The sequence below is a fragment of the Corylus avellana genome, chromosome ca4 (assembly GCF_901000735.1).
Source record: "Corylus avellana chromosome ca4, CavTom2PMs-1.0".
Taxonomy (NCBI): Eukaryota; Viridiplantae; Streptophyta; class Magnoliopsida; order Fagales; family Betulaceae; genus Corylus; species Corylus avellana.
This window is the reverse complement of record NC_081544.1, coordinates 10,100,729-10,116,304: the sequence shown is the minus strand read 5'-3', so window position 1 is coordinate 10,116,304 and position 15,576 is coordinate 10,100,729. Positions and strand designations below refer to the sequence as shown.

At 38.1% G+C, this 15,576-nt stretch overlaps 1 pseudogene; it reads right to left on the bottom strand.

Moving 5' to 3' along the window:
* Nucleotides 1–1,714: 1,714 nt before the first annotated feature.
* The window catches only part of LOC132178032 (7-deoxyloganetin glucosyltransferase-like), a 14,197-nt pseudogene continuing 335 nt past the window's right edge, over nucleotides 1,715–15,576 (bottom strand).

Sequence of the window (15,576 nt, the reverse complement as noted above, 5' to 3'; positions counted from 1 at the left end):
GAAATAGGCACACGTGTACCTAGAAAGATCAAGATTTCACATATATAATATCTCTAAAGCAACCATTCATATGAAATATACATACATGCGTATGTGTTTGTGTAATATACTTACATCCTACATCAGTGCGTACACTTGGATTGTACCCCAAAGCAACTACCAATATTTCATACACGAATTAGCTATTAAGAGATTAACTCAAATCTAGTACTTACCAAATTTCTGTGGGCATTCAAGGATTTGGTCTACTAAAACATCATCATTTACAAAATTTTCATTCATGCAGCCAATAAATCTACTAACGTACGTAACAATTACTTTCATTCAAACTTAAGAGAAATCAAGAGAGAATAACCGAAACTTAAAAGAGTAAACACAGCATGACATGAGAGAGATAAATAGTCTCCTTGATTTCTCTTCCTTCTCCTTCCCTGGTTCATCCGCTCTTCCCCTTTCTTCTCTTCACTATCTTTTTCTTCTTCCCCTTTTCTCCTCTCTCTCTCTCTCTCTCACTCCTTTTCTCTCGGTTTGTCTCTCCCTTCTCTCTCATTTGATTCGGTTGCTAAGGGATGATGAGAGTGTTACTTGGCGAGCCCGGAACCAGCTCCTACATGCCCGATGACAAGTGGTGTTATTTGCCATCAAGCCAATTTGCTGCGAAGCTGAGAAGAATTCGTCCATGCATCTTGACACACCATTCTTGTAGGTAGTCTTGCTGTCAAAATATACAACTTTTTATGGATTAATTTGCTGTCCACGTGTTTATACAAAAGGAATTGCAACCTTACGTAACTCCTGTCCTAAAATAACTTTGTATAGTAATTATTCCAGCTCATCTTCTCATGTTTTTGTTTTTGTCAGAAAATGTAGTTATAAAAATTTAGAATTAATCCCTAATGGGCCTAAACTTTTTTTCTTACTACAACAGTACAACATATCCAAAAAATAGTGGCCTAATAAGATCATTAATCTTCTAAAATAATTCAATAAATTTCGAGTTCTATTAACTGTTTGATAGCTTGACCTATCAAGCTTAAAAAAATCATAATATTTTTCAATTTTACTCTGAATGATATGAAATTTAGCTTGCAATTTTCCTTGTTTACACGTCCACAACATATCCAAAAATTACAACTCAAAACTTTTTGATACCTTAAAAGTCATCCGAATTGCCTATGATTTAGTTTGTCGGAAATTTTTGTTTTGACACTTGCACTTTCTAAAAATTACAACACTCCTTCCACAAGTGTCCAAAAATTATGAAACTATTTTTAAAATCTTCATATCTTATCATTCTATAATACCTTACAACAATTTTGTTTATTTCACTTAATGAAGTATCGGCATCTAAAATTGTGTGGCTTCTCTCCACTTGGCTTGCTATATCATTAACTAGTCATTCTTACCATCTATCAAATTAAGTTCATCTACTCAACTCCATGTAGGTCTTACAAATATTGAAAATCCCCCTTCTCCTTGATATTGAGATTATCCGTTATTTTATGAGATCAATTTCGTGGTATTACATATACATTAAAAAAAAAGCATATCAAAAGATAAACTAATCAAAATTAGTCTATAAGAAAATAAAGCCAAAACTGCCACCGGAACTATAGTAGCCTATATAAAATGGAAATAGAATATAACAAATATATATGTAGAAGGATCCACCCATAACAAGGGAAGAGCCAATTATTTGCTTCTTCTGTTTGGTTTAAACATTTCCAGCAAGGAGAACATCAGCAATCAACTTGTCCAAGTTCTGGTAAGAAGAACCACCAGGCTTGGCAGCCTCTTGTGCCTTACTCTTCCACTCCATTACCTTCCTCTTCATTTCTTTACCTTTATCACCCTCCATTAACTCCCTCACAAGCTTCTCAACATCATCTCTCTTAACATCATTATCTATCTCCATCCCAATTCCCCATTCAGTGCAAGAATACCTGCAATTTGTCTGTTGCTCGGCAAAAAAGGGCCATGAGATCATTGGCACTCCACCACACACACTTTCAAGCACTGAATTCCATCCGCTATGCGTTAAAAGCCCTCCAATCGAGGGGTGCTTGAGGATTTCTTCTTGAGGACACCAACTTGCTAGCATGCCTCTATCTTTCGTTTCTGTAAGAAACTCAGGAGGAAGAACAGCTGAATCGCCTGCAACAAGATCAGGCCTTATAATCCACAAGAAGGGTTTCTCACTGTTGCCTAATCCCCAAGCAAACTCAATGAGTTGTTGAGGCGTCATGACAGTGATGCTGCCGAAATTTACATAACTACAGAGTTGGGCTTTCTTGAATTCAGCCACTCCACACATCCAGGTTCTTCTTTCCGTAGATTGGAGGCTATTGATTTCAACTGTTGATCTTTGATCTGGTCAGCAAGCAATGGAAGTGGACTAACGGTGTAGATGTGAGGAAGCAAAGAGGAAATACCCTCCAAAACATCTTGTTCAAAGTGGTCGAACATGCTCAAAATTGTTAAACATACTGCTGATGAAGTCCCTAAAGTTTCTGTTACTGTGATCGATGGTAGTCCCTCTGAGGCAAAAGTCTCTGGTAGTGCGATCGATCGCACTACCAGAGCATCTGAATTCTTCTAGTCGTACTGTATCTCTTTCTTCTAATGAAAACAGATAACTCTTTAAGTCATCTGTTTGCATTCTACTTCTCTTATTCTCTTGTTATTACTTTTAGATTAGTATTAAGTCTTATGTTAGGATTATGTTATTAGTCTTTGAATTCACATCAACTTATCAAAGTTGGTGATGGATTATAATTGTATGTTCTATTCTATTTAATCTTACTGAGAAAGCAGCACAATTTATTCCGCAAAATCACGTTCTCTAAGAACTCTTTTATGGTATCAGAGCCATTATAGGCATACGCCCCATAGCTCTTCTTTCTTAAGCTGCTTTCCTTTCTTTTCACCTCTTCTCCTGCATCACACAAACTGCTCTCCTATGGCAGCCAATACCCCCTTCTCTGCTCCTTCTTTTTCCCCACCTACACTTTCTCAATTCAATGGAAAGCTTGAAGGTCCAAACTATCTTGGTTGGAAAACTCAATTCATGCCTATCCTGCGCACTCATGAATTAGTAGGCATCGTGGATGGAACCGAACCATGCCCTACTCAATTCATCACTGATGACAGTGGAAAAGAAATTCTCAATCCAGAATTCACCATCTGGAATAGAAAGGATCAATGCATCCTCAGTTGGATAAATGTCACATTATCTAAGAAGGTCTTGTCCACAGTTTATGGACTTGATACTTCCAAACAAGTCTGGTCAGCCCTCGCCACCAGGTTTGCTAATGATTCTAGGTCTCGAATTGCCAATCTCAAAAGGCAATTGATGAGTCTTCACCAAGGCTCCTTGACTTGCTCAGACTACATTCAATCAGCCAAAACTTGGTCTGATCAACTAGTTGCTGTGGGAAAACCTATCTCTGATGAGGATCTTATCTCATTCCTTCTCAATGGCCTCAATCCTTCCTTCAATAGCTTTGTCACCACTGTCTCCCTCCTAACCTGAGAGAAACAACTCTCTCTTGATTATTTCCAAGAAGAACTCATCAATCATGAAATATTGATCAATCAACAAGCAGCCTCAACAGTTGACACTTCAACCTTTGCCTTATTTACACAGAAGCGAGGTCAGAAATCATCCAAGAACCGAGGTGGGTATCCTCCCAGAAATTTCAGTCCTAGACCACCTGTTGCCCAATTCCCTGCTGCTGCCCCTGCATTCAGTACTGCTACTCCTGCATTCACCACAGCTCCAAGGTACAGCAGGCCTCCTAGTCCACGGCCTCTTTATTCTCCTACTCCAAGGTACAATAATGCACCTGCTTTGTTGCCAACTCCTGGCACTCGTCAACCATCCCGCATGTCATGTCAAATATGTGGAAGAGTCAATCACCAAGCACTAGACTGCTACTATAGGATGGATTACTCCTATCAAGGACGACATCCTCCTCCTCAATTGGCAGCAATGGTGGCTCAATCCAACACTGCCTTTGAAGACCCTCAATGGTTTGCTGACAGTGCAGCCAACACACATATTACTCAAGACTTGGAGAACCTCAATATTCAAGAACCATTTCAACAACATGACACTGTTGCCGTGGGGAATGGAACAGCACTTACCATAGCAAACTCTGGTTCTGCCACTCTTCAATCCCCTCATTCTAATTCTATCTTTAAACTAAACAATGTCTTACACTGTCCTAAATCTGCTGCCAATCTAGTCTCAATTTAACGTTTTTGTGTAGATAATTACTGCTTCTTTATTCTAACATCATCTCATTTTTTTATCATTGATCTTCAGACAAAGGCAATCCTCTTGGAAGGCAAGAGTGAGAATGGCATGTATCCTCTCAAGCTGGGTAGGAAGTCTCACAACAACAACAAGCCTTTTATAGCTTTATTAGGAATAAGAACATCATCCTTAGTATGGCACTTTAGGTTAGGTCACCCTTCTAATGATGTAGTTACTTGAGTTGTTCGAGATAACAATTTAGCTCTTTCGCATTCAAATTCTGTTTCAAATTCAGTTATCAATAAAAATTTGCTTTGTGGTTCTTGCCAATTGGGTAAAAGTAAGAAACAACTTTTTCTCCATCTACACGTGTCTCTTTATTTCCTCTTCAACTTATTCACACTGACATCTGGACTTCTCCCATACTGTCAATTAGTGGATACAAATACTATATAGCTTTTATGGATGATTTTTCAAGATTCACATGGATCTATCCCTAACACACCAAATCAGAAACCTATGATGCATTCCTCAAGTTCAAACTTCTCGTTGAAAAATAATTTTCTAGATCCATTAAAGCAATCCAATCTGATGGAGGAGGAGAATTCACATCCCATCTCTTTCAAACTTTCCTCCAAAACAATGGAATTGAGCATAGAAAAAGCTGCCCCTATACTTCCCCTCAAAATGGTCTTGCCGAAAGAAAACTAAGACACATTCTTGAAACCGGTTTAACCTTATTAGCCCACTCTCACCTCTCAAATAAATATTGGGTTGATTCTTTTCTGACTGCAGTGTTTGTCATTAATAGGTTGCCTACACCCACTCTCCAAAATATGTCTCCCTATTCTAAACTCTATTCTAAAGCTCCTGACTACCAAAGACTTAGAGTCTTTGGCTGCTTATGCTACCCATTGCTCCGGCCCTATAATGCCCACAAACTTGAGTATAGATCTAAGCCTTGTATCTTTTTAGTTTACAACTATGTAGGTTATAAATGTCTTGATCCAGTTACAAACAAAGCTTACCTCTCAAGACATGTTGTGTTTGATGAGACTTCTTTTCCAACTAAGGATCTTGCAGCTGCACAATTTCCTTCCAAGCTGCATGCACAAGGTGATTCTCCTTTTCCTTTACCTGTTTTGTCTACTTTCAATACTAACCCCTACCTAAGTTCACCAGCAAATACTCCTTTTGACACTCAACCTCCTCCCACTACTGACTCATCACCCACTGCACTAATCGTACCTTCTGATGAACCAGCTGCTACTGCAGCAACCCAAGATATTCAGCCATCACATCCTATGCTACCAAATCTAGGTCACATCTCCTCTCAAATCCACCCTCAATAGTTCAACACTCATCCACTTCTATAGAACCAAACCCTACCTCAACAGCTGCTACCCAATCTCCTCTTCAACCATCTCACACAATGATTACTAGGTCTAGAACAAGAAACCTCAAACCTAAAACCTTTTCTGACTACAAGATGTTCTCCTCTAGGTATCCACTACTTAGTTTTCATACTGTATTACCTGAGTTTGAACCAACTTGCTATAGTAAAGTTGCTCTTGATCCCAGGTGGCAAGATGCCATGAATCTTGAATTTAATGCTCTTCTCTCCAACAAAACATGGACTTTGTGCCCTCGGCCACCTCATCAACATGTTCTTCATAACAAATGGGTGTATAAGATCAAGAGGAAGTCTAGTGGTGCTGTAGACAGATTTAAAGCTAGACTAGTTGCAAAGGGTTTTGAACAACCCTCTGGAGTTGATTACATTAAGACTTTCAGTCCAGTCATAAAACCCTCCACCATCAGAATTGTACTAGCTCTAGCAGTCCATTTCAACTGGGTGATTAGACAGTTGGACATCTCTAATGCATTCCTTCATGGATCTCTCAATGAGGAAGTGTATATGGAACAACCAAAGGGTTTTGTTGACAAGGAGAATCCAAAAATGGTGTGCAAACTGCAAAAGGCAATCTATGGTCTCAAACAAGCCCCTAGAGCCTGGTTTCATAGATTGTCTTGCTACTTACTTGATATAGGCTTCACTGCCTCTCTAGTTGACACTTCTTTATTTGTTTTTCTCACTGGTAACATTAAAGTTTTTATGTTGATATATGTAGATGATATAATCATCACTAGGACACATCCTCAGTTGATTACTAAGATTATTGGGCAAATGCAGAAGGAATTTCATGTTAAAGACTTAAGCTCTCTAAGTTTCTTTCTTGGCATACAAGTTACTCGAAGCTCTACAGGGCTTCATCTCTGCCAAGCAAAATATGTTACTAACATCCTCCATAGAACCAAGATGACTGAAGCAAAGCTGCAAAGTCTCCATGCTCGTCTAGTTCTCAGTTGTCCAGATTAAATAGAGAGTCCCTGCTTGATCCTTTTGAGTATAGAAGTGTAGTAGGAGCTCTTCAATACTGCACTCTAACTCAACCTGATATCGCCTTTTCTGTGAATCAGCTTTGTCAACATATGCATCATCCAACTGTTACTCACTGGTCAGCAATTAAGAGAGTTCTCAGATACCTCAAGAACACACTCCACCATGGTTTGTTTTACTCCCGCACCAACCTTCAACTGAATGCCTTTTGTGATTCTGATTGGGCTAGCTGTCCAGATGATAGGAGATCTACGTCTGGCTTTGCAATCTTCCTTGGTAATTGCTTAATCTCTTGGAGTTCAAAGAAACAACCTGTGGTCTCAAGATCAAGCACATAAGCTGAGTATCGATCGCTTGCAATTACTACTACTGAGCTATTTTGGTTACGAATGTTATTTCAAGAGATACAAATTCCTCTTCCAAAGGCTCCAGTTGTCTAGTGTGACAATGTAAGTGCACTATCCTTGACTACCAATCCGGTTTATCATGCTAGAACAAAGCATATCGAAGTTGATTATCACTACATCAGAGAAAAAGTCCTCAACCGAGACATCATAGTATCTTTCAACTCCACAGCCGACCAAATTGTAGATGTTTTTACCAAAGGATTATCTTCAACTCGATTCCTTTATCAAAAGTCCAAGCTCCAAGTGATTCCATCCCCTTTTAGCTTGAGGGGGAATGTTAAACATACTGCTGATGAAGTCCCTGAAGTTTTTGTTACTACGATCAATCCCAGTCCCTCTGAGGCAAAAGTCTCTGGTAGTGTGATTGATCGCACTACCAGAGCATCTGAAGTCTTCTAGTCGTACTGTATCTCTTTCTTCTAATGCAAATAGATAACTCTTTAAGTCATCTGTTTGCATTCTACTTCTCTTGTTCTCTTGTTATTACTTTCAGATTAGTATTAAGTCTTATGTTAGGATTATGTTATTAGTCTTTGAATTCATATCAACTTATCAAAGTTGGTGATGGATTATAATTTATGTTCTGTTCTATTTAATCTTAATGAGAAAGCAGCACAATTTATTCCGCAAAATTACGTTCTCTAAGAACTCTTTTAAAAATGATAGCTGAAGCTTTTGAAGCTCTCTCCACTTCACGGATGATGAAGTGGAGCATGACGTCATTCTCATCTGTAGTTCTAATGAAACTTGGATAATCCTTCAGAGGGATGTTTTTCATCCCGGGAATCCAATAGATTGCGGTTTCTAAATACCCATTTGTTAGATAGCTTGCATCTGCATGTGAATCAAATGAAAACAAGCTATATATTAAACGCCGGCGTATAACTGGATAAATAGTATTAATGTTAGTGAGCATGTTACCTTTGAGGGGAGTTAAACCTCATTCAACAAGATGGCGGCAGTGCATATAAACCAAGAAGCCGCAGGCGTTAGGCGTCCAGAAAAGAACATTTGGAATTCCAAATTCTTCAGCAACTTCGAATGCCATGGAACCGTCAGAGATGATACACGTCACAGGCGGCGCATTGGAAGAGGAAGCATCGTTGAGTTTGGAGAGGAGGTTGCGGAGTTGGACGAGGCAAGTCTTTGAGGTGGAATCGAAAAGAGCGGGGATGTCTTGGCTAACATCGGCGTCTGAAGACGGGAGGCCGTCGAGGATGATTTCAAAGCGAAAGTCTGACAAGCCGTCGAGAGAATTGGAACCTCGGGACTTGAGTAAGCTCCTATGATTGTAATGGGTGTTGACAAAAGTAACATGAAAGCCCTTATGGTGGAGGATTTTCACTAGCTTGAGCATTGGGTTTATGTGACCCTGAGCTGGATATGGAACGCAAACAACATGAGGTCTATGTTAGAGATAATGCAAAATGTTTTTGTATTACTTAGCTTGTTTGTTGAGTAGTGGGTTAGTGGTTCCTATTTAGTAGCTTGTTATTTGTTTCAGCATTATCTTAATTGTATGAGTAAAGATTTACGGTTGCCTCAAGCGACATTTACAATTTTCTTTTTTAATTATTATGTTTTAATTAAAGAAGATAAACATTAAAGGGAAATTCAAATTTGAGATATTAGCACCAAATTTAAGACACTAGCACCAAATTTAGGATGATTGAATCCCTTTTGGGTGATACCATCCCTAAAAGATTAACTTTCCACCCCTAGGTTTTAGTTTTGAATTCAAAAACACGTTTTGAGGCATTAGAAACTAAATATTAATTCATAAAAATTTAACTAACAAAAAAAATACGAAATGGGGGAAGAGAGAGAGATTTCTACGATTTTTTTTTTTTTTTTTAATAAAGCCACATTAGACTTTGGTAGACATTTGTCTGACTCTTGGCAGCCAGATAGCAGGGCTCTAATTGTATGCATGTTGAGTCCTCAAGTCTAGGAGTTTACTAGTAGTAGTTAAAGTGGATCCTTGTTTTTAGGAGTAAGTAGTTTAATTGTAGTCTATTTAAATGTCTTACATTAATGAATTATCACATCAGTTTTATCTAGAATATATTTGTTCTCACTTTGTTTTACGTCTCTCATCCTAACAGTTGTAGGGAGAAGACTATTGCTTGTGCATCTATCTTTTTTATTTCCAACAGTCTAATCCCTTCCGAAATGGAACTCATTTTTCTCTCTCTCTCACGCACTCACAAACAAAGAAGCAAAATCCGACTTCTTTAAGAGAAAGCTGGGTTTTTCCAGGCCTTTTGTAGCCAAACTGGGTTCTTCTTTTTCTTCTTTTTTTTCCTTAAAAAAATTAATCTTACATGTGCAAACACAGATACCTACGCATGATGCCCGCCGGACAATACAAATAAAAGGGACGATGAGATAAAACAAAAGCAGATTTGTGTCTTTGGATTAAAGAAATAAGTATTCCAACTATTATTTGCTCTTCACTTAGCGCATGGGCATGCACATGTTGACTTTTGTTTAAAAGAAATGATAAAAATTATCATTTTGTTTTTTATTAAGGTTAAATACTTTATTTACACTTGGAGTTTCACAATTTTATTTTTTGACTTTTAGGATTTACTTTTAATCACAGGAGCTCCATGTCGTTTGCCTAAAGACCGAGATGATCCTTCCATCCACTTGCCATTAATAGACTTAACGGAAAGGGAAATGCTAGAGTCCCAACTTATTTGCACAATTTAAGTCCAACTTTTGCCTTTTTTTATTTATTTTTTATTTTTTAAAAAACTAAATAGCAATGAAAAAAATGTCTAAAGCAATAATATCTATTTTTGGTCCTTCTTTTATTTGATATTTAAAAAAAAAAAAATACAAAATGATACTTTTTTTCACAAAACTCATCCCTGCTTCTGACAAAACACTACCTGAAGTATTAAACCCAGAATACACTCTTTGGGAAAAGAAGGACCTGTGCATACTTAGATGGTTCATTGCAACTTTGACCACTCAAGTTGTTCCCACTGTCTATGGTTGCAAAACATCAACCCAAGTTTGGACTGTTTTGGCTGCCCGCTATGCCTCACCATCAAGATCTCATGTCACACAACTCAAACGACAATTGCAAACCCTGAGGCAAGGTTCCAAGACTTGCGCTGAGTTCATACGCACAACCAAGTCTCTCTCTGACCAGCTAGCTATTGTTGGTAATCCAATTATAGATGATGATCTAATCTCCTACATCATTGGAGAATTGAGCCCTACCAACAATGCCTTTGTCATGACTTTTTCTATGCATACCAAGGATAAGTCAATGACCCTTGAAGAATTTCAATCCCAACTTTTGGGACATGAACAGCTTTTGGAGTATCAAACAGCCACTACTGAGCACACCTCCTTTGCTTTGTTGTCTCAAAAATCACCAGCCAAGCACAACAACTTTCAAAGGCAATTCCCTCCATCTAGGAACTTTTCTCAGAAGAAACCCCACAATTCCACTGCTGGCTTCTCTCAAAGCAGACCTTATTCTGGACCACCCAGCAACTTCACCAAAACACCACCCAGCAACTTCACCAAAGGACAACCCAACAACTTCACCAATGCCCCACCTTCCAATGTGGGCTCATCCAACAGGATTCCTTGTCAAATCTGTGGCAAAGTTAATCACCAAGCATTAGAATGCTTCTATTGAATGGACTATGCCTTCCAAGGGCGCCATCCACCATCAGATCTTGCTGCCATGGTATCCCAAGCCAATGCTATCCAAGATGAAGATCACTAGCTAGCAGACAGTGGGGCTAACATCCATATCACACCTGATTTGGGCAAACTAACCATACAGGAACCATACAATGGGAATGAGACAGTGGCAATAGGTAATGGTAGTGGGCTTGGTATCTCCCACACTGGTTCCTCCTCATTTCTCACCTCAAACTCCTTACTTTATCTTAATGACATTCTACATTGTCCTAATGCTGTTGGAAATCTTCTTTCAATAAACAAATTCTGTTGTGATAACAATTGTATGTTTGAATTAATAGCAACCTATTTTTTGATTGAGGAAAACCTTATGGGAAGGATCCTTCTGCAGGGGGCCAGTAAGAATGGTCTCTACCCTATCCAGTTGCAGTACTTCACCAAAAACAAATTAATTGCCCTCAGGTGTCACATTGGAGTCAAAGTGTCTTCCTCAATATGGCACAATCAATTAGGTCACCCCAGCCAACCTGTTATGCAGCATATCCTCAGCCAACATCACCTTCCAATGTGTTCAATTAAGTCGAGTCAGTCCCTTTGTGCTCCTTGTTAGTTAGGTAAGAGCAAACAATTAGTTTTTTTTTAGTCTATTAGAATTTCTCATGCTCCTTTAAAGCTTATTCATAGTGATGTATGGATTTCCCCAATTAAATCAATAAATGGAAGCACTTGCTATGTTCTTTCATAGATGATTTTTCAAGATATACATCGTTGTTCACTCTTAAACACAAATCTAATGTGTTTGAAACATTTGTCAAATTCAAATGCCTTGTTGAAAATTACTTCAATCTCAAAATCAAACAACTCCAAACTGATGGTGGTGGAGAATACACCTCAAAAACAAATTTCGGAGAATACACCTCAAAAACAAATTTCGGAGAATACACCTCAAAAACAAATTTCTTAGCTTCCTATCTACCAATGGATTTCTTTATAAGTTAGCCTACCCACACACTTCCCAACAGAATGGCATTGCAGAAAGAAAGCATAGACATGTCATAGAAACTGGCCTTAGTCTTTTAGCACATTCACATCTTCCTTCAAAGTATTGGATAGAAGTTGTTAGTACCTTAGTTTACCTTATAAATAGACTACCTAAACCTACTCTCATGAACTTCAGTCCTTTTCTCAAACTGTTTCAAAAAGCACCTGACTATATTCTCTTGAAAACTTTTGGTTGTGCTTCCTATCCTCTATTAAAACCTTACACCAAACACAAATTTGAGTTTAGAAGCAAGCAATGTGTATTTTTAGGTTATAGCCCAAACCAAAAAGGATACAAATGCCTTGATCCCATCTCCAACTGAACTTATATTTCCAGACATGTAGTATTTGATGAAGTGTTGTTCCCGCTAAGGGTGGAGCAGCCACAACTTCCCCTGCAAAGGTTGATTCTCCCAAGTCAGGTATTGATCTTGATCCCTCTCAATTCATTCCTATTCATGCTTCATCACCAAAACCAATAAGTATGGATGATTCCCTCTCATCTATTTGTCAATGATAATACCACTATCATATCATCGCCCCCCCCCCCCCTTTCTCAAACAACACACCATCCTCATCACCATTGCCAAATGACAGCAACATATCTTAGGACGCATCTCTCATCATTTAGTCACCTGCTCAATCTCCTACATCCATTTTCAACCCTGATGAACTATCTTTAGCTGCAGCACCACAGCCTGACTCTACTATCCTCTTTAATGATGCCTCCTTGCTTCAAGCCATTTCCCCTTCACCTAAATCCTCATCTCCACATATGAATACCAGATCATTGACAGGACTCTCCAAACCTAAAATTTTTCTAGACTACAAACTATACCACTCTCTTAAATCCACCAAAAATCCTTTCAAGGCCATGACCAGCTTTATCCTACCTCTAGTTCCCACTACCTTTGCCAAAGCTGTTCCCATACCTCAATGGTTTTCTGTTATGGAAAGTGAAATCCAAGCTCTTCTAGATAATGGCACTTGTTCCCTCTGTCCTAGACCACCAAACCACAATATTATCAAGAACAAATGGGTGTACAAGGTGAAACAGCATTCAGATGGCTCAATTGAGAGGTACAAAGCCAGACTTGTGGCTAAAGGTTCTCAACAGAGAGATGGAATAGGCTATAAGGAGACTTTCATTCTAGTCATTAAACCAGCCACTATACACATACTTATCTCTCTAGCAATGCATTACAACTGGCCACTCAAACAACTGGATGTATCTAATGCATTTCTACATGGTCACTTATCTGAGGAAGTATTTATGGAACAACCTACTGGTTTCGTGGACAGTAAGCTCCCTGTATGAAGCTCAAAAAGGCTCTCTATAGTCTCAAACAAGCACCTAAGGCTTGGTTTTATCGACTCTCACGGGCTCTACTCCACCTGGGATTTATTGGCTCCTTAGTAGACACATCCCTCTTCATACTTCATCGAGATTCAGTACATCTATTTATCCTAATATATGTTGATGACATTATAATCACTGGTACTGATTCCACTGTCATTGCATTAGTAATTTCTAGTTTGCAACAGGAATTCAAACTCAAAGACCTAGGCTGCCTGTCCTACTTTCTTGGCATTCATGTTTTGAGAGACAAGACAGGACTACATCTCAATCAAAGCAAATACATAGTTGATCTTCTTACATAGGTCAACGTGTCTAGAGCTAAGCCTTATGCAACTCCCTGCACCTCAGGGCAGAAGATGACAAAGCTAGTTGGTGATGCTCTCCCAGATCCCACGGCCTACAGACACATTGTTGGAGCCTTGCAATATTGCAATATTGTACTCTTACCTGATCAGGCATTGCCTATACTGTCAATAAACTTTGTCAATTTCTGCATTGTCTCACGACTACTCATCTTCAAGCTGCAAAAAAAGTTCTCAGATATCTAAAAGGGACTCCAGATCATGGTCTACATTTTACTCCTGGACTACTCCAAATACAAGCGTACTATGACTTGGATTGGACGGGTGATCCACTTGACAGAAGATCTACTACAGGCTACTATGTATTTTTTTTGAATAACTTAATCTCCTGGCATGCTAAGAAGCAACCAGGTGTATCTAGGTCTAGCACAGAAGCAGAATATAGAGCAATGGCTATTACTAATGCTGAAATCTCTTGGTTAAGAATGCTTCTCAAAGAGTTACATGATGTGCTCTGTTGTGCAAATTTATTTAACTCGCAAGTGCACGAATCAATTGTAGTTAATGGATTGCAAGTGCGAGATCGAACCCATAGGGAATTGTATTCTTGAAAGCAATTTTAAATCTAAATTAATTAAACCCTAGTCTAGTTCCAAATTTTTGAGAGTTTTTTTTGTTTGAATGAAAAAGCCAAAGCATAAGCAATTTAAAGTGATTGAAATCTTATGACAAAGCACTAAGGTTTCGGAATCCGCACTCACAAATTCATAACAACATAATTTCATGATCTATAATATTCCCCAAAGTTCTCACATATAAATCTTAAGTTTGTTTTACTATTGCTTCAAAGAATTAATCAAAAGATCCCATGTATCCATTCATAACCCAAATCACAAAAGAAATCCAATTTTTAACAAAGAAAACCAAGCAATCAATTGTATTGAATAATCTTAAATCATCAAGTGTATCCTTGAATCACAAAAGATATCCAAGAGTTATTCAATCCAATTGATTAGAAGTAAAACAATAGAGCAATTAAACCATTAAATTGGGAAATATTACATACATGAAACAAAGTTGCTAATCATAAGTGAGGCTTCATCTTTAACCTTAGTTGAAGGTTTAGCCTCTCATGTTATTGAAAGACAAAACAAAATTGATTGAATTCATAATGTAAAATCGAGTACTTACAAATAAGAATCACAAAGTAGAGATTCAAAAGTTAGGAAAACCTTAAACTCTCTTCTTTCTCCTCTGCAATCTTCAAATTCGTAGCCCCCTCAACTAATCTGATAATTCCCTATTTATAGACCTAAAACTTAGGGTTTTACAAGTTGAAATCGGATACAATTCGTCCAGGTTTGTACCATTTAATTACGGGACGATTTTGGAATAGTAAACGTCCGAATTAGGAAAATCATATTTCACAATGAATTGTAGTATTTTGAGTTAGCTTTCCAACGCCACTTGAATCACCTCAATCGGATATGTGAGAGAAAAGTTATGGTCAAAATACTGAGACGTGTAGAATCTGAATTTGAATCCAATTCGAAATTTTATCCAATCTTATCCTTAATCCGATTTACCCATTTCTTGGATTTGGTTAAACTTAACCACATCATCTAGGTCTTCTCAAAGTATGTTTTCTTCCAAAAAGTAGTTTTTCTTCAACACCTACAAAATACTAAAAACACAAAACTAACACAGAACATTAGATAATAACACAGCTAAAGGATTAACACAAGTAAATTAAGGGGTCCAAATATGCAATATTTGGCACACATCAAACACCCCCAAACTTAACTTTTGCTAGTCCCTTAGCAAAACAAAACGAAAAATAGAATGAAAACAAAACAAAACAAAACATAAATCCTCTTTCGTGGGAGAGACGATTGCATTTAGCATATGCAACAAGCCTTTTAAACCCCTAGGCATCCCTAGTGGACGAGTGAAGTCTCATGAGGGCTTAACAGGAATGATACCCACAAACATTGTAGTACTATGTTGTTAACAAGAAAGAAGTTTCACATAAACCATGGTTCTTATTCATGAGCAAACTTAAAAAGACAAACACCATCATCACTATCAAAAGGAAATCCAGAATCAAACCACTCATAAATGAACAATTTAGACTTCAT